This window comes from Zea mays, chromosome 1 (assembly GCF_902167145.1).
Source record: "Zea mays cultivar B73 chromosome 1, Zm-B73-REFERENCE-NAM-5.0, whole genome shotgun sequence".
In the NCBI taxonomy this organism is placed as follows: Eukaryota; Viridiplantae; Streptophyta; class Magnoliopsida; order Poales; family Poaceae; genus Zea; species Zea mays.
Genome location: NC_050096.1, coordinates 169418799 through 169439707, shown reverse-complemented (window position 1 = coordinate 169439707; position 20909 = coordinate 169418799).

Here is a 20909-nt window from a genome sequence, read left to right as displayed (position 1 = left end):
TTCCCGTCGGCCACAAAATAGCCGACGACCATTATTTTAATTCCCGTCGGCCCCGTCCCAAGCCCATGGGGATTAACTAATCCCCGTCGGCCCTGTGCTCTGGCCGATGGGAATAAGTTAATTCCCGTCGGCCCCGTATACTAGCCGACGGGGATTAATCTTTTTAGAGCCAGGCCACAACCGCGCGGGCTCATTTCTTCTCCGTTCGCACAATCCCTGCCCGACCGCCGCCCCTGCTCAACCGCCGCCCTGCCGGACCGCCGCCCGAGCCGCCCCTGCCCGAGCGCTGCCTGCCCGAGCGCCGCCGGCGAGGCCGCCCCCGCCCAAGCCGCCCCGCCCGAGCGGCGCCCTGGCCGAGCACCGCCGCCACTTGAGCGACGCCGCCCTGCCCGAGGCCGCCCTGCCCCCGAGGCCACCCTGCCCGAGGCCGCCCCGCCCGAGCGCCGCCGCCGCCCTGCTCGAGCGCCGCCGCCGCCCGAGTGCCACCACAAGCTCCCGAGCTCCTCGTACCCCGAGCGTCGTCGTCCCCAGCCCGTCGTCGTCCACCGTCCGCTCGTGCCCCGACGAGAATCAGTAACTGAGGTATAATTCTATCTATATGTAAATAAGTATTGATTATTTTCATCGGTTTTTTGTGGCCGACGGGAGTTAACTTTCATGTGATTAGAGTTAGTTTAAAATTGTTAATTTATAGTGTTTTTAGTTTTCATATGACTTTATGCATTATTGAATGTAAATGCGAGTGCGATTGTTAATGTAAATGCGAGTGTGATTGTTAAATTTGTGTATACATGGTTATTTTCGTCGGTTTTTTATGACCGACGGGAGTTAACTTTCATGTGATTAGAGTTAGTTTAATATCACATGTGATTAGAGTGTGATTAGAGTTAGTTTAATATCACATGTGTGGCTTGATGTTAGGTAAGTATTAATTCTATTATTATAATAGATTTAACTTATGCTATTGAATTATTGAATTTGATGTTATTTAATAATTAGATTTAACTTATAATATTAGGTTGTATGAAGGTTTCGATATTGATAAATTTAATGTTATTTATGTATATATATAGTTATTTATGTATATATATAGTTTTACTACTTACCTATAGATGTATGTGTGACGTGTAGAAACGTGATTGTCTCACACACACTCTTTACTCGTACACACAGCCGCAATAATGGGTGATAGACGTGATTGGATGTATGAAGGTTTCAAGAAGGGTGGGTGTCACACAAGTGAATGGTTTGCCAAGACGCATATATTTCTGGACCATGCAGCTGCTTTGTCACAAATAGATAATATTAGGTGTCCATGCAATAAATGTAGAAATATGACGAGCCACACCAAGAGGCAGGTCACACTACACCTGTGCTCACATGGTTTCGTGCCAGGCTATAAGGTCTGGTATCTCCACGGTGAAGATGTTGAACGAGCAACAGAAGTAGAAGTTGATGATGGTGAAGATGATGTTGATAGGATGGACCAGATGCTTGAGGATCTGCATCCTGAACTGGCACCAGATCATCATGATTCACCTACACCGGAGGTTCAGAAGTTCTTCGACCTACTCAAAGCGTCAGAAGAGCCTCTTCACGGGCACACTGACGTGACCGTACTGGAATTCGTGACCCGGCTGATGTCAATCAAGTCCAAGTTTGCATTCTCAATTAATTGTTACAAGGAGCTTGTGGATTTGATTAGCGAGGTTCTTCCTACGGGTCACAAGATGCCCAAAGACATGTACTAGTCCAAGAAATTGCTTGAAGGTCTTGGTATGGAGTATGAGAAGATTGATGTTTGCCAAGACAACTGTATGCTTTTTTGGAAGGAACATGGCAGAGAACAGAAATGCTTAAAATGTGGGAAGTCGAGGTACGTGGAGCTTGTAAATGAAGATGGGGAGAAGGTGGTGACAAAGGTTGCACATAAACAACTTCGGTACATGCCTCTCACTCCTAGAGTGAAACGTTTGTTTCTCTCGAGGAAGACCGCTATGCACATGAGGTGGCATAAAGATTGTATGGACAGACAAGATGGGTTAATGGTGCACCCGTCAGATGGTGATGCATGGTAGGCTCTTGACAAATTTGATCCAGATTTTGCCAGCGATGCAAGAAACGTTCGTATCGGCTTGGCAACTGATGGTTTCACGCCGTTCAATATGACCGTTGCGTCGTATTCATGTTGGCCTGTCATTGCCATACCGTACAACCTTCCACCTGCTCTTTGCATGAAATATGAGTTTATGTTCCTATGTCTTGTTATACCTGGTCCTGAGCATCCTGGCGTACGCCTCAATGTGATGCTTCAACCACTGATTGAAGAGTTAAAGAAGCTATGGCAAGGTGTGGAAGCCTATGATTGCTTCAAGAAGCAGAAATTCAATCTTCGTGTTGCATATCTGTTCTCGGTTCATGATTTTATGGCGTATGGTATTTTCTCTGGATGGAGCGTGCACGGTAGATTGACGTGTCCTTATTGTGCTAAAGATACAGATTGTTTTCGTCTTAGTGCTGGTGGTAAGATATGTTACTTTGATTTCCATAGATGTTTTCTACCCATCAATCACCCCTTCAGAAGGCAGAGAAAGGAATTTAGGAAGGGCACCATCGTCACGAAGGGACCGCCCAAGCGACGTAGTGGGATAGAAATTACAGAAGAGCATATGAAACTTGTCCTAGACGAGAGTGGGAAAAGGTATCAAGGTTTTGGTGAGGAACATAACTGGACTCACATATGTGGCTTGTGGGAGCTTCCTTATGCTAAGTCATTGATTTTGATGCACAACATCGACGTCATGCATCAAGAGAGTAACTTTTGCCAAGCCCTCATAAATACATGCATGGATTTCCCTGATAAAACGAAAGACAATGACAAGGCACGCATGGACTTAGCAGTGATATGTGATCATCCAACCCTAGTGCTTAGAGAAAACGGAGGCAAACCAAAAGCTGACTATTGTCTGAAATCTAAGCAACGGAAAGAAGTGATGAAGTGGATGAAGGATATTAAATTCCTCGATGGTTATGCCGCTGGTTTTAGAAGATCTGTGAACTTGAAGACAATGAAGATGAATGGACTGAAGAGCCATGACTTCCACATAATTATGGAGAGGCTCATGCCTGTAATGTTTCGTGGGTACATTTCTGAAGCTGTGTGGAAAACGTTAGCTGAAGTTAGCTATTTCTACAGACAGTTGTGTGCTAAAGAAATCAGAAGAGATGTGATGGAACAGCTGGAGAAAGAGGCACCGGTGCTTTTGTGCAAATTGGAAAAAATATTTCCACCGGGTTTCTTCAATCCTATGCAGCATCTCTTTATACATCTTCCATATGAGGCTAAGGTCGGTGGTCCTATTCAGTATAGGTGGATGTTTCATATAGAAAGAGCATTAAAGAAGCTTAGAGCAATGGTGGGCAATAAGGCAAGAGTTGAAGGATGTATTGCGGAACAATTTAAACTAAAGGAGGTAGCACACTTCACAAGTTGTTACTTTGCAGAAGAGCATAATGTATTTGCTCGAAAGAAAAGGTACCATGATGATGAACGAGAGATGCCTCCGTGTAGTGATCTTTCGATTTTTTAGACAAACGGCAAAGCCGTTGGTCCACCCAAGGCATATCACCTCAGTATGGAAGAACGGAAGTCTGCTTTACTGTACATGTTCACGAATATGCCTGAGGTGGAGAAATACTTTGTGTAAGACTTGTTTTCTTAAATTGTTCATATGTGAATTAGTTTATGTTATCAAATATCTCATGTCATACAATAATATTTGACAGCGAATTTGATGAACAAAACATGAGGTGTCTCGGTAGGCCAACAGCGAGAGACATAGACAAATTGCGACGCGATGGTATGCATGGGCGACCTAATTTCATTATGTGGCTTCGGGATCGTGTAAGTCTTAATTATGTGGCTCCGAGAGCTAATTTCATTTAACTAATATTACAGAATTTGCTAATGCTTTGTGGCATGATTGACAGTTTGGGGAGGAAATGAATATGAATGATGACTTACGTCAGTTATCTATTGGAAGCGTAACTGCCAAAAGCTATGGACGTTACGACGTCAATGGATATCGCTTTCATTCAAGCATTTTCGAATCAAGTCATCCTATGGCCGCCACTCAAAATAGTGGAGTCGTTACTAGGGCAACAGACATGGAAGGACACGAAGCCTGCTATTACGGGAAAATCAAAAATATAATCGAGATTACATTTGCTGGAAATAAGCCTTTAGCGCTAGTTTTCTTTGAGTGTAAATGGTATGACCCGAAATATTATAGGACCGAATTTGGGATCCTGATTTTGATGATATTTAACAAGTAAAATTGTTTTGTTATTTCATTTGTTTATATTTTAAGTATTATGTCATTTTTGATGCACTAATGAATAATTTCTTATTTTTTATGCAGGATGCCGCCAAAATCAAAGAAGTCAGTGAAGGGGTTGTTCAAGGGCCTGGGCCTTTTTCAGGGCAGTTCTTCGAGCAGCAGCAGACGTCGAGAGCTGTTGAGCGCGGTACTTGGAGATGAGGTAACATATCTTGTACAAATAAATTTGTTTACATATTTACAAATAAATCTTGAGTTGTATGTACCAGGATGAGCAGCACACTGAGGAGCAGCACATTGAGGAGGAGCAGCACAATGAGGCTGAGCAGCATAATGAGGAGGTGGAGCACAATGAGGAGGTGGAGCACGTGACATGGGACCAGGCCGCACAGCATCACCAGCCATGGGACCAGTGGGACCACCAGAGAGAGCAGCAACAGGCGTGGGACCAGTGGGGCCAACAGGGCGAACCGGCTGACAACCCGATGGATGATGGCTCGGGAGGCTCTTCAGCGACACGCACACGTCGCTCAAGAAAAAGCCACTCAGTAAAGCCTCATCATGCGATAGAGCGAGAGGCTGATAGGACTTTAATCATGCCACATGGAGATCGGTGAGTGTAATATATTAACTTATCTCATATAACTATTATGTGTATTATTAATGTTTTTGTGTAATGCAGGAATTGGGAGGACCTGTGCTTCGACGGCAAGGGACACCACACTCAGGTTAACCTTACGTTGGGTTCTCTTTGCTGCCTTCACTACCCTGGTATAGTGAAGGTGTCAAACGGTGATACCGAGGATGAGGTGCTCGTCAGTACCTGGGACGAGTACAAGTTTAAAAAGGAACGAAACCACACCGACAGACAGGGACTTGTGCGTAATGACTTTTGGGTATGAATTCTTTATTATTTTTGTTATGTTTCTTAATATTGTAAATCTATGACTTATACCATTGTATTTGTATTCTTTATGTTGTAGCTTCGATATCAGTTGCCTGACGGAGAGGATTACATGGGGCACGCTGAACGTGTCTTCCAAAACAATGCAAAGAAGCTGGTGAAGGATGCCATATACTATGCGAGAATTCAGGCTACAAACCTGTATTTTCAAAAGCATCCAGAAGAAGCAGGCCCCTTGAGTAAAAAGGAAGGGTCCTCAAAGATATATTTGACTGAGGATCAATATCGTGAGGTTAGTATTTAATTTGTTTTACCCTTTATATTGATTGTTGTGATTGATATAATATGTAACATTGTGTGTGCAGGTGATGGTTCCATGGATGGCTCCCGTGCCTGATGCGTACTATGCTTGGTGCCGATATTGGGCTTCCGAAGGCTTCCAGAAAGCGTCAGCGCATCACAGACAATGTCGAGGAACCAATCCTAACCACAAGTTTGGCGGTGATGACATGATACGAAAAGCTAAAAGAATGGTAAGTTTGATCTAGCTATGTCGATCAGCAAATAGTACGATTTCTTATGAATGTTTTTTGTTTATACAGGAAGCTACAAGTGGCCAAAAGCCTAGTGACATTGAGGTCTACCAGGAGGGCCACAAAGGACCAGACCCGAACAACCCTGACCAGCTCTGCAGCCAGACAGCCACGGATCGCTTGGTAAGTTTTGGCCCAAAAGTACAAACGTTCAAAGTATAGAAAATCCTGCATTTGTAAGGTTGTGAATGATGTATAGGCGGCATATGGGGAGGAGATGGTTCGTCGCCATGGCCCTGACTTCGACTGGCGTCATGAACCGATGGATCCCTCGGTGGTGTACGCAAGTGGTGGTGGCAAAGCGCATGGACGGTAAGTTCTAACTTATGAAATTATATGGTTGACACTAAATTGATTATGCAGTAATAACATTTTTTGAATCACTTATAGATACGCACTCTTCGACGGATTCATTGACTCGTCGTCGGTGAGATCTCAGAGGACGGGTTCGTCTTCCCGTAGCTCATGCTCTCGTCGACCGAACGAGCAGGAGTTGGAGATTATGAGGATGCGTGAAGAGATGAGACAACAACGCGAATTTATGGAGGCTTGCAATGCCCATAACCAAGCCATGTATCAAGTGAGTACACATAATCCGAGCTCTAAATTATTATATTTCAATACAACATCTTCAGTAGTAACACATATGTTTAACAGTTAATGCAGCAACAGGGCATGGCAACAAATTTTCCACCGCCACCACAATGGAGCCAATTTGCAAACACACCGGTTCCACCACCACAGTTCAACACCCCTCCGCCACATATACCTGCACCTGGAGATAGGTTTCGTTTCATAACTCTCGATTAATTTATAAACTTGTATACTTTTTGATATTTGTATTTAACGTGTTGATATTTGCTAACTTGCATAGGTTACGCCTGAAGCGGGTGGTAGTGGGTCTGATCCCGCAGCAGGGACTGGATTTGTTGACTCGCTCTTCGCATTCCCTCCTCCTGGTGTTGGTGGCGGCAGCGGTCAAAGCTCTAACCACCCAAGTGGTGGTTATCTCTAAACACTTGAACTCGTGCTCGTTATGTTTTTAACTCCTGGACGTTATGTTTGTGTAAACACTTGATCTTAACTCGTATCAGAAATGTTTGTGTATGTTATGTGACGGATTTAACCTATAATGCGTTTGTGATGTGTATGTTCATGTGGATGATATATATGTTTGTGATGTGTATGTTTTGTGATGTGTATGTTCATGTGGATGATATATATATTTTGTCATATGTTTGTCTGTGGAGAAATATCTAATTTGGTGTTGCTGTTGCAGAATTATAGATTAACTCCCGTCGGCCCAGTTAATCCCCGTCGGTTTGACCATAGCCGACGGGCATTAACTATTAATTCCTGTCGGCCCAGTTAATCCCCGTCGGCTGACTGGGCCGACGGGAATTAATTGTTAATTCCCATCGGCTGGTAGGGCCGACGGGAATTAATTGATAACGCTCGTCGGTTCTCCTGGCCGACGGGGATTAGCCATAACTCCCGTCGGCCATTAACTAGCCGACGGGGATTAATTATTCCCGTCAGCCGTCGACGGGAATAACCGTATCCCCGACATCTGACGTATGTCGGCTAACAACCGATGGGAATAAGCCATAAACCGACGGGAATAGGTAATTCCCGTTGGTTCCTGGCCGACGGGAATTAATTGATTTCCTGTAGTGGCCCTCCCGGTCACGCCCCGCGCCGCCTCCCCTGGTCGTGCCCCCGCGCGCCTCCTCGGCTGCGCCCCCGCGCCCTCTCCAGCCACGCCCTCGCGCCCCACTCGCCTGCGCGGCTCGCGTGCCCCCGGCGCGCGCAGCGTGTTCGCGCGCGCGATTGTAGTTGCGCGGCGTTCGACTTTCAATTTAATCCAATTTTTAATTATAGTTTAGTCGATGTGCTGCGTCGCGCGCTTCGTCGCGTGACGATTCATTTTAAATTCATCTTTATTAATGAGCTATGTCCCGTGCTTCGTCGTGCGACGTTTCATTTTAAATTCAGTTCAGTTGACGTATGCTGTTGTGCGTTTCATCGCGTGACGCTTAACGTCTCTTTATAATTATTGCAAGTGTCTCGTTGCGCGCTCTGTTGTGCGACGAGTCGTTTATTTCTTAATTCAATTTAAGTGATGTGTCCCGCGTCTCGCCGCGCGACAATCCTTTTAATTTACCTTTATCTGCTTATAATGATTAAACATGGAACATGACTTAACCCTATGCTAAACGCGATGGCTAAATTAATACCATTCTGTTTAGACGATTATTTTAATTTATAATCGTGTGACGTGATCGCTTCTCGACCGTAGCCTCGTCCGTTACTTTCTCTTTCTCGCTTAGTCGTAGGTGTGAGCCCTGCGTCGAACGTCTGTCTATTTATTGCATTCTATTGTTTAGTGTATTGTTCTATTGTATTAAAACTTGTGGAATGTATGTTTAAAACTCGTATAGATAACGGTCAGTTGGCGGAGTCCAAAGGAGTCGCAGGTGAAGACCCTGAGCAGCAGCTGGTTGGTGAAGGCAAGTGTCCCTTGACCCATCTATGTCCTACTCATTCTTATAATTCATTCCCCGCATTTACACAGTTTATACCTAAGGATTGACTAGCTTTTATTTATCTTGTCCTTGTTTACCTATTTTGGTTGGGTTATTATGGTTTAGCTTTATGCTAGCGCTTCACATTAATCAATGAACATGATGATATTATCTATGATACGTTGTTTTCCCTTTTGATTATGATGATGGTACTGTGACATTTAGGGGACTCGAATTGTTTCTCGAGTGACTCTCCGTAAGGACTGGTTCGTTGGATGACCGCCCGGGAAAACATTGCAACCATAAGGATGGAGTGGGACACCCTTAGCTGAGTAATTAGAGGAACTAGGGTATAGTTCACTTCGTCGTCGTGTTGTTAATGGGGCTCGGTGTATGCGTCTCGCTCTGCCGAGGTTGGTTCGCCCCTTGGGGAGGAGTGCGGTGCATTTAGGAAAACTAACGGGCGGCTACAGCCCCAGGGAATCTTTGTAAAGGCTACATAGTGAGACCCTACCTATTCACCTTGGTAGTGTTTAAGGGTTTGATCGGCTCGAGGCAAGAGGGAATCATGGCTTGTGGGTAAAGTGCGCAACCTCTACAGAGTGTTATGAAACTGATATATCAGTCGTGCTCGCGGTTATGAGCGGCCAAGGGAGCTCCATTGATTAGAGATACTTGATCAGAGATGTATGGTTTACAGGTGGTGAAGAGGATGATGGTTTTGGTTATGACTATGGTACTGGTAAGTGGTATTCTTTCCGTTTGGAAAGGGTACATCGGGTTAATAACTTGGGTTAATGCTAAAACCTGGCTTTCTACTAGTAAATAATAACCTGACCAACTAAAAGCAAATGCTTGACTTAACTCCACATAAAGCTAGTCCACTACAGCCAAACGGGACATTTTGCTAAGTATGTTGATGTGTACTCACCCTTGCTTTACACACCAACCCCCTAGGTTGTCCGCGTTGCAACCACTACTCAGGTGAAGATGAAGTCGTGGAGGAGGACTTCCAGGAGTTCCAAGAGCATGATGAGTTCTAGGAGTGGGTTAGCGGCAAACCCCCAGTCGGCTGCCTATGTAGGCCATGTGTATCTACTTTCTTTTTCGCACTTTGATTATTGTTAAAGACTATGTGGATGTCTTGGACATCATGATGTAATCGACTATTATTACCCTTTTATGCTATTATTTGAGCACTGTGTGATGATGTCCAGTTATGTAACTGTTGTGTACGTGAATTGCTGATTCTGGCACGTACATGGTTCGCATTTGGTTTGCCTTCTAAAACCGGGTGTGACACCTATACTAGCCATCTTTTTATCAACCCTTCTTGTTCACTGGAATGCTACGTGTAGGGCAGTGACCAAGTCTTCATGTCTGAGAAGTAACGGCGATCCAAATCGATTAATACCCAGCTGGGAATCTCCAACCACACGACATATGTAGCACTTAACCCTTGCATATGTCCACTCGCCACCAGGGTTCTTAAGACCAGATCAGGTTCACGCCAACCGGGAGCACAGATACACCACCGTCCAGCCTCTTGCCACAAAGGGTACACGCTACTCTCGCCATCTCTCCACTCCCATTGTGTGTTGTCTTATTATGGTATTAGTTTGCCCGAGGCAAAGCTTACCCATGATGAGGTATGTGACCAGTTAAAAGGTCCTCGATCAGCAAGCCTACATCGACACGGTCCTTAATCGACACAGACTAAGACACTACACCGAGACTCTCTTCTCGTGCAAGTCACCCGCCCTGTCTCAGCTTTATCATTTCAACCCAATGTTTGATACCTGACAGAGGTACATCTTTTCCGATGTTGAACCCATCATGGCCATGATGGATCCACCATCAAGTTTTATTTTGAAAATCATCCCATTCCACTTGAAGCATCATCTTTTGTGGAAAACAAAACATTTTGTTCTTCTAAAGCAAAACTAAGCGTCAGAAAAATCTTTTTATAAAATAGGTGATCAAGGAAAAGTAATCAATTTTCCAAGGAAGGAAATGCATCCATTGTTTTAGCACAGAACTCCTATCACCTAATGCATCAAGCAACTGATAAAGATTTTAAAATAGCAAGGAGGTGGCAAATGCACCGGGGCTTGCCTTGTGTTATAGGAGAGTCGGGCTCTGCTCCACAAATATCGAAATAAAAGCAGTTCCCGGCAGGTGGGTCTTCAGGTGGTGGTGGTGCAACTCATTCTTCTTCAACCACTACTTCTTCCTCGTTCTCTTTATATATCATATATAACCATGAATGCTCATATAATGCTTATGAAAATGCTATAATAGAAAAGGTTTATTAAGTTGTATCTTAAATACAATTTTCCTTCATGGTACTCCAGGAAACTAGGGTTTTTGGAATCAGTATTTTATTTCATAGGGCAAACACTACTTAGAAGATTAGGGTTTTGGGGTTTAGGTATCAAACATTGCCCAAACCAAGTCAAACTTCACCCAAGGTTTCTAAATATCATTTTAAGCTTATCCAAATACTAATTAATTTATAAAATTCCAGGAGTATAGGTTTTAGCTATTTTAAATACTTCATAATTCCTGGTTTGGACTAAAAATCCTAAAATTATTTTTATTAAATACTATAGAAATTTAGAAGTCCAACAAAATTGGTCTCATATTTTTACCATTTTTCTATAATTTTCTAGGGATTTTCTAAGTCTGGTAGAAAAAGAAAAAGGAAAAAGATGAATAATATCAGACTATAATCGGCCCAAGTCGGCCCGAGAACGGGGAAAACGCACGTCTGCGCGCGCCCGCGGTGTCGGGTTTACACAGAAGGCCTTGGCGATTTGAAAAACCAGCGAAGAGTCCCCCACACTATTTGTTTGAGTCACTGACAAATGCAGATAGGCCCTCCTCCTTTTTCTTTACAATCCGCGATCCCCGACGGTGAATGGCGATAGACGGAGCTTCGGTGAGCTTGTACTGGTCGGAATGGGCAACGGCTAGGGCTCTAGCTTGGCTGACACTTAATTTAACCCCTAACAATCATTTCCACTCAACTAATTTCAAGGTTCAAGGTCTCATTCTCTCTGCCCATGGTGACCGTGCGATCAACAGAAAACTTGAAGTGTTCCCGGTGATCTACCCCGGTGTAGTGCAATTGGTTGGGCCGATGAGCTTCAAGGATATATCAGAGTACTGAAACAAAGGAACAGAGGGTGGGAATGGACCTGTAACGCGCTGGCCACGGCGAGGTCACTCCGTGCGGTGCTCTGGACCGATTTGGGGGAAATTTCAAATTGGTGGGCTCTAGTGGACGATTTGAGGCACGAGTTGATGGATTGGGTGCTTGACTACCTAGCGGAGCCGACAACACACTCAATTTATAGGATCCGGGGACGGTGGTCCGTGAATTGGAGATGGCGCGGTGGCGACCGGAGAGGGAAGGAGTTACTGGCGCAAGCAATTCATGGATGTTACCGTGGCAAGACCACCGGCGACGACCTGGCTATCTAAGGTGGCTTAGTGCAACGTGGTAATTAGCCTGAGGCGTGGCACGGCCGTGGTGAAGGGCGCAAACTCCGGTGATGGCCGCTTGGCCACGTCGCTGGCGCAAGTGGGCACGACATAGGACAAAACAGTGCTCCAAGTTCATCCGTGGTGAAGATCTTTTCACCCGGGGATCGTTATCCATGTTTAACCAAGCATGAATCGCGGCGTTGGCATGAATCCACGTGCAAGGTCACCGGCAGCGAGGTGCCCTAAACTTGGCGATCTGATCCAATCATTGTACCATCGCGCTAGTCTTTAGTGGTTCTGATAGAACGATTTGTAGCGCTTCGTTCTTCAATTTTTGTGTAACAACTTGATCTTCGGCCAGCAGGGAAATTGCTGCCCTATAATCCCTTTCTAACTTTGTTATAGCGTCCACCATCAAATAGTCACAGCATCTTACTCAAAATCGAGCTCTAAGTTCATCCAACTTCACTGCTAATGAGAATTCAGACTTAGGGCTGACTGATAGCCCGACTTTGGACCTAATTATCTCCAAATTTTACATGACACCAAAGCTTAATCACTTAAACAAAGTTGTACCCCTACAGTAGCTCTACAAGTTTGATGTGTTGACCCTAGGCAAATTCCTTATGAACTGAAAGATACAGGGTTCCAAAGTTGGCTCTATGCACTAGTTTTCAGACTTAGGCATAGGGATGTATGGGGTGTCCTTTTTGCAATTAAGTCCAAACTTCATCATTTGGCTTGCAAATCCTCAAATGTGAGAAACACATAGTTTGTGATGTGGTACTACCTTGGTATTTGCACTTGGGTCCAAAAGTGTACAAATTTTACACTTAGCCCCCCAGGGTTCCAATTTAGGGTTTTTAGGGGTCTTTTCAGGGTTTTTAGTATTCTAGGGTTTTGGTGCTACCCAAGTCCATTAAGTGTGATATCTTATTATCATTTCTAATGAGTTTGGAGATTTTAACTTATTTGGGATTCATTTGCACTCATAAGCCCAATTTAGGGTTAAGTGCTATATCCTAGGGTTACTCACATACCAAGTCACATCAATACAACTTGTTTAAAATTTTTGCCTAGTGAATGCACTCTAAGTGTAACAAACACATGATATGCTAATGCTCATGATGTTATGCTCAAGTTTTAGTGACAGTAACACCAGGGGTGTTACACTATCTCAAAGGATTCTAACATACACTAATAATATGGTATCCTACCCTAGTAGATCCATTTAACCTAAACGAGTCTAATCTAATCATATCTAATCTAATCTAGATCCGATCTAATCTAATATGATTTAATCTAGTGTGAGTTACTTAATGTTGGTACAAAGAATATGGTCATACTCCTAATTCACTTAAGCCTAAATTTGTGACTTAGATTAACTCGGCTATACCCAACAACTTGACGTACATAATAGGTTACATAACCTACCCAAACCATTCAGAAGCAAAACAACCAAACCAGATTCTGACTAATCTCATTTAACTCATAGCCATCTACTAAACTAATCTAATGTGGTCTACTTAAATAGATTAGTGATACTGGTAGGAGAGATTAGACCCTACTAGCCAGATGTTAACTTAACTTAGCACATTAGACCAACTCAACCATGAGCAGAAGAGCTAACCCAACCAATAGAGTCATAATGGATTGCATAATCTGTCCATCCCCACCTAACATCAAACGAACTTTTAACCTACATCATGTAGTCTATCTCATCCATAACTATCTCAACCATATTCCTCGACCCTGATGACATACACTGACCCCGACTCAATGAGACAAAGACCATAAAAGGACAAGATCAACCTCGTCAAGAAAGGAGAGAAGTCAAACTTGATCTTTAGATGCATTACCATCCAACACGGAGTTCTTCTCACCATAAACAGTCTTACCCTAGGCTATTCTTGCCCTAACCTTCCTATCTTTTATCCTACATAATAAAATGGCTATACATATGTCACCCATGCTTTCCTAATCACTTTCTAATTAACAAGGAACTTCTTGTTCTTAAACTAATTAGAAACTAAAAGTAAACTATAAATTTTTACATCCCTTTCTTACTAATCTCGATGACGAGATTTCTGTTAAGGGGGGTAGGATTTGTAAGGCCCAAAATTGTGTGATTTTTAAATCTAGAGTTCAAAACAAGGATTTAAATTGAGTTGGAGTTCTTGAATTTGGAAATAAACTAGAAATAGTAAAAGAGTATACACTATAAATAAAATAAAATAAAATAAAATATATTACAAACAAATAAATAATAATGTTATCTTTATATTGGGATTTTATTTATTGGATATAATTGAGAAAGCTGAAGTTCAAATAGGATTTATAATTAAATTGAAGTTTCAAATTTGTAAAAGAAAGGAAAATACAAAAGAATAAAGAAAAAGAAATGAGAAGATCGCTCCTGGGCCGTTTCCTCTCCCATTCCTAGCCCACTTACCAATTATCTCATGTGCGGCCCATCTTCTCCTTCGTTGCCGCGCCTGCTCTCGCTGACAAGGCGGGGCCCGCGCGCCAGCCACTGCGCTCGCGCACAGATGCGCTGACAACTGGGGCCCACGCGTCAGACACGTTCCACACTCACGCAATGAGCCCTATCCTTTTCCCTCCTCACTTATGTCTCTTACACGTGAGCCCAGGACGCCAGTTTCTTCTTCCACTCGAGCTCCGTAACAAACGCTGCTAGTTCGCTGCTAGGACTTGGGGAACAATCCCACGATCCGCGCTCGGCTTCACCCATGATTGGGTATAAAATGGGACCCCCAGCCCTTGCGCCCTCCTCGTGCCCAAAGCAGCCACCAAGATCAACATCCGAGCAAAACACCGAAGCACCTGGGCGTGGTGGTGAAGAGAGAAGGGATGCCGCTGCCGTGGTGCCTACTTTCCTGGGTTGTCTAGCCTTAGCTAGTGGATCGGGGGTGTTCACCGACCTGGGAGGAGTATGTGCGTGTGTGATTTGGAGCACGGAAGGCCTGGGAGGCATGGCAATTCCTCGCTAGAGCTATTGCTCCGCTGCAGGACCACTGTGCGCCATAGGCAGGGAACGACACAACATAATCACAGGTAATATCGCTCGCATAATGTCGCCCTTCTCTCCACAATGTGTAGCACTAATTAGATTTGAGTTTGCGGCTTTGGGGTGCTTGTGGCCATTGCCGGCCATGGCCCTGCCCTACGCTCTGGCGAGGGCAGAGATGAGAGGGGGGAGGTTGAACTAACGTGGGCCATTGATCTTAAGATGATCGGTCCGGATTAGATTAGAATACCTCTTGATCGGTGGTCGTTGATCTGCGGATAAACGTTTAGGATCGCGCCCGTGCATACCCCTTCGCGCTTCTAATCCCGATCGTGGATCTAGGATCCAACGGTTGTAGGCCTATACCGGTTCGCGGGGCTTGGGTTATAATCTGGATCGTTGAAAATAGATCGCGTGGCCTAGATAAAATGATACCCCTTCGGCCTGTGCATTTTGCATATAAGCCCTCGGACTTCTTTTAAATAAACCCGACATCCTCGGCTGTGAGGGAATCCTCACATTTATACCCCTAGAAATTATAGAAACACCCCTGGCTTCTTCAGAAATTAGATTGGAGCTCGGTTTAGTATTAATCAATGGCAGAAAATGGTTTTTTTAATATAAAAATAAATCCAGAAACTTTTTAAATTAATAGAAAATACATTTTAACTCCTTTCTAATCCGTTCTAGTTGCATTAATTTTGTTTCAATATTGTCTATGATTGAGTAACTCTGTTTAGTCATGAAACCTAGATCAAAATTTTCCCTTAGATTTATTCTATACTAGGTGTTTAATAACTTTGGAAAATCATAACTTGAGAACCGTAACTCTGATTTAATCCATTCGGATTGCATCAGATTCATAATAATATCATCTATACAGTATGACACTAACATTTATCACACCCTATACTTTTATTATTAGAAATTTGTCTAGCCTATGTTTAATAGATTAACTCCTCTAATCGAAGTTAACCTATCCATAATTATAATTTGATTAAAAATATGATCTCTAGTTAAGTTATAATTAAGATTAAGGTTGAGTTAATTATTTATAGAATAGTCTCTAATACGATATACACTAACCAATTTATAATATAATTTAATATTTAAACCACATAGATCTACCATAAATCCTAATTCTTTAATCGTGACTCTGATTTTAGTGGTTCTCGAACCTACGGTTTCGTATCGACGTGTAGATTATTATTATGCAGTTTATTCTTATGTTTAGTGTGATGTTAATTTTTCCTATACCATGTTTGTCTGTATTGCTACAACTAGCAGAGAGTTTACGAGAATCTGAAGAGCAAGTTGGTACCTGGAATCTCAAGTCCTCGGTTGTGCCCTTGATCACTTCTTTTTACCCAATCATGTTCTTATTAATCATAATGATCTACACAGTTTAATTTTGATAGGATCTAATAGGTTACCCTAGTTTGGCTATCTTTATACCTTGTTCACCACTGAATTTTTGGGTAGTACATGCTATTGCTTTATGTGGTTATGGGTATGGAGATATACATTATTCATGATCACACTTTTATTATCAGTTTGTTATTTACTGTTCATGATAAGATCATTATGTTAATTGGAACATGGAGAACCACCTGGAAAAATAGTGCTACCACAAGGGTGGCATGGGACTCCCTTGGCTGACTAATTAGGAAAGCTTGTGGAGGACTACCTTACCCGAAAGAGACAAGGGCAGTAGGGGAGTGGTCAGTGTAGGGAGGCCCTTGGGTTGATTTTACTGCGATGGCGGTCAGGCGAGGGGTCCCTACATTGGAGCTTCCTAGAAATTGTAGCGGGTTTTCTGAAGCTAGTGTAACTCTGTAAAGACCTCATAGTGTTATCCTGCCTCGCCTCCTCGGTAGAGGTGTATGGGAAGTCACGATCGCTTGGCAAATGGGTACAATGACTTGTGGGTAAAGATGTGCAAGCTCTGCATAGTGTAAAATTAGTATACTAGCCGTGCTCACGGTCATGAGCAGCTCGGGCACTCACATGATTAATTTATGGAACTAAATTCAATTTGTCATATGCATTGCTTCGTAGGTGTTGTTATCAATTTTGAGCTACTACTTATTTGGGTTGGTATTTACTTACACTTAGTAACTTCTAATAAAATTTTGACCAACTTTAAAAGCAATGCTCAGCTTTAGTCATTCTCTTTGGTAAGCCTTACACTTCACATGGGCTCCCACCTTTGGTGAGTTCATGCACATTATTCCCCATAACTTGTGAGCGATGAACGTATGTTAGCTCACCCTTACTGTTTCACACCCCCATAGGTCAAGAACAGGTACCGTGGGATGAGGCGCATGGAGGATGCTGTGATGAGTTCGTGAGAGGTCTATGCTGTCGTCTCCCAGTCAACTTTGGGTTGCTGGATCGTTGTCTCCTTATGATGTAATTATTTATTTATTTATTTTGTATAGAACTCCTATTATATAGTTAAGATGTGACATTCGTTTCTGTTCCACTATTCATCATATGTGTGAGACTTGGTCGCAGCACACCTGGTGATTATTTCGCGTCCGGGTTTTGGACCCCTAAAACCCAGGTGTGACATCCACCCTCTTGGTTGCACTGTTATCCCGGGTGGTCACTCCATGAACAGGTCCTTATAGAGAGGTACTCTGGAAAATGGCCTGAGTCCCCTAAAGTATCACAATATCATCATCGGGATAACATCATCGTATCATAAATGCTCACATCATGTTCATTGATTAAGTTAAAGCAATAGCATAAAGCTAACCATGATAAACCCAAAAGGTAAACAAGGATAAGTTCATACAGAATAGTCAATCCTTAGGTTTCAATAATGTAATGCGGGATAGTGAATTATAGAGTAAATAGGTCATAATGGGTCAGAGGACACTTGCCTTCACGAGGTTGTTGCTCAGGAAGATCTTCAGCAACACACTCAGGAACCACGGACTGCTTGTTGTCTAATAAAGCGATCATGCATTCAATACATTTAGTAAATCACAAATAAACAGCACATTAATCATGTACAAACATGGGAACACATCTCAAAAAGAAAAGTATAAACTCAAAAGGGAGTTTAAATTATAGGGTGAATTAATCTCATTTAGTAGTTTATTATTCTTTAAGTGTTGTCCATGATTACATAATCTGATTTTATTCATTTTAATGAGACATAAAAGTTAAACCAGAGAATAATTCATGTAATACACATTTTTAATCTCACAAGGTTAAATATTCTTTAACCACTAGGCTTTTCTTTTTATCTATTTTATTAAGTGAACAATTCAACACATACACTAACTTATAGTCTAGTTATAAAATTAGAGTGTACAGACTGTGAATGAACATAATTTATTCAAACAGAGAATATTCCTATGAACATTTTGCAATTTGAATCACTAAATTTGGAGTTCATATGCAAAAGATATGAAATAAACAAGTTTGGAAGTTTAAAATATGAAATAGGTCTAATTCTGTGATTATTTAAAAGCCTAGGTTTCAATCTGCAAGATTTCAGGGGCATGTGTGCGAAAACCAGGGACGGCGGGTTGATTCCCAACAAACTGAGGGTCTCTTACGCAAAACTTCCACGCGAAGGGGTATCGGGTAATCTGGATCGCCGATCCCTAGCGGACGATCGAGATTAGATCTCGCGGTCGAGCGCGCAGGTGCACGGCGAGCGCTGACAGGTGGGCTCGGGGCGTCAGCGACCCGGGGCAGGGTTGACAGGTCGGGCCCAGCGGTAGGGGCCCAGGTGAGGGGAGCGGGTTGAGCTACTGGATCTGCATTAGGCGGTTGAGATTAGATCTGGCCTAATTAAATCTAGGCCGCCAGATCTTGGACGGACGCCCGAGATCCAACGGTCGGCGATCGGGCATGGGTGCGGTGGCGCCGCTCGACCCCACGGCAAAGTCTCGACGGAGACAAGGGGGATGGCCACGGTGGGGCTCTAGGGGCTCGGGGAAAGGCTCAGGCGCGTTCAGGGAGACATGGCAAACTCGACCGTGGGCTTCACACCAGAGCGGGAGCACGAGAGAGCATGGGACATGGCGAGGTGGGCTAACGGCGGTGCGGCTCCACTTCGGTGTGGAATTGCGTGGGCGCTAGGGCAGTAACAAACAAATTAAGTGCATAGGGACGTTTCTTACCACGAGCGTGAACTCAGGAGCGCCTGGAGGACAGCGGGGAGGCGGTGAAGTCTTGGGTCGACTGCGGCGGGCTCCGGCTGTGCAAGAAGTGCTCCGATGAGCGTGGACCGGGCAAACTAGAGGGGGAAAGGACGAACCGAAGGGTGTCCCGAGCTGCGGGTGATGCGGCGGAGCTTAGCGAGGGGATGGGCGTGGCAGGCTCAACGTCGGTCGCGAAACGGCAGCGATCTTCGGTGAGCGGCGGCGGAGCTTGTCTGGTCACGCACGCAGGGCGAGAGAGGGGGTGAGAGAGCTCGGCTGAGGGCGCAAGTGAGTGGGGGAAAGTGGGCAAGCGGGGCATGTTGGGGACTTGTTCTCAAATGCTATGAGTTAAGAACAAGGCAACACAGAAAATGTTAATTTATAATGTCCTTCGTCCTTCGGAACATTATTTCCCTTAGGATATAATGACTTTTGAACGAAGGTTATGAAGGACATACCTTCATAAACATAGCAAACAATGATGAAGAATGGATTATAAGGAATATAAACGATAACATAGACAATTATATATTATTATTGTGAGGAAACAGAAATAACATTGAATTACAAATGTACCTTCAGCTTGGAAGTATATGAAAGTACAGGTGTGACGCAAAAGCAAATGCCAGATCAGCCTCTACAGTACGGGGTACTGTTCACCTATTTATAGGCACAGGACACAGCCCATACAAAATTACATTTATGCCCTTTACATTTGATAATAATTCTATAGTAATCTATCGAGGTCTGAATAGCCTTTTCATCTTTAAGTCGGTTTCATTTTTTGCTACCACGCCGAAGCTTTCCTGCTCACACCTTCGGTGCTGTATCAATCTTCGTATTATTCTGGTCTGCTGTGATACCGACTTGAGTCCGAAGATACCTGTTCACACATTATACTCCAGAAATACTGTCAAATCCTGTTTTTGAGGACCTTCGTAAGCCGAAGGCCCCCAACAGTAGCCCCTCGCAATATTAATTTGTTTAAAATAATAAATTTAGATTGCGACATGGATGAAGGCTTTACGCCGAAGGTCCGAAAAAACACCTTCCCTTTGCTAGAATAGCAACATTCTCTGACAAGTGGGGTCTTTCAATTTTCAACGCACTGGGCGTATAAATACAGTCATACCGCAAACTCATTTGGCACGCTCTCTTGCCATCTGCTCCCACTCACTCAATTTTTAGCTCTTGCGCACTAAAATTTGCTGAGCGTTTAGTTTTAAAGCTTCGACTTTGAAAACAGTTTTTTAGCGTTTCCGAAGATGTCTGAAGAGAAGAAAGCTGCTGCTGAGATGAAGCTGAGTCTCGACGAAGAGAAGAACTTGGGGTTTCTTATAGCGATGTCGAAGACCAATACAGAAAAAATCACCAAGGAGATTCTGGAAGGTTTGTCTGAAGATACTGGTGACAGCGACAGTTACGATGTGGACAGTGGTGGTGAAGACTCCGAAGATCGCCCTTGGCGACCAAGCCATGCGGTTTTCGGCAAATCAACTATCAAAGAAAATCATCTTGTCAACATGAGAGGAAGGTATTTCCGGGATTTATCCATTGTGAGGGCCGACGAAGGGGAAAAAACTTGTCCACACCCTGAAGAGAATGAAGTCGTAGTGTACCGAAGCTTTTTGAAAGCTGGACTACGATTTCCCCTGAGCGAGTTTGTTGTAGAGGTGTTGAAAATATTCGAAGTCTATCTTCACCAACTTACCCCCGAGGCAATCATAAGGCTGAATATCTTCGTGTGGGCCGTGAGAAGCCAAGGTCTGAAGTCTGATGCAAAAAGTTTCTGCAATATACACGAATTATCATACGAAACAAAACCTTGGGGTAAAGAACAGTACCATAATAATTTTGGCTGCTACAG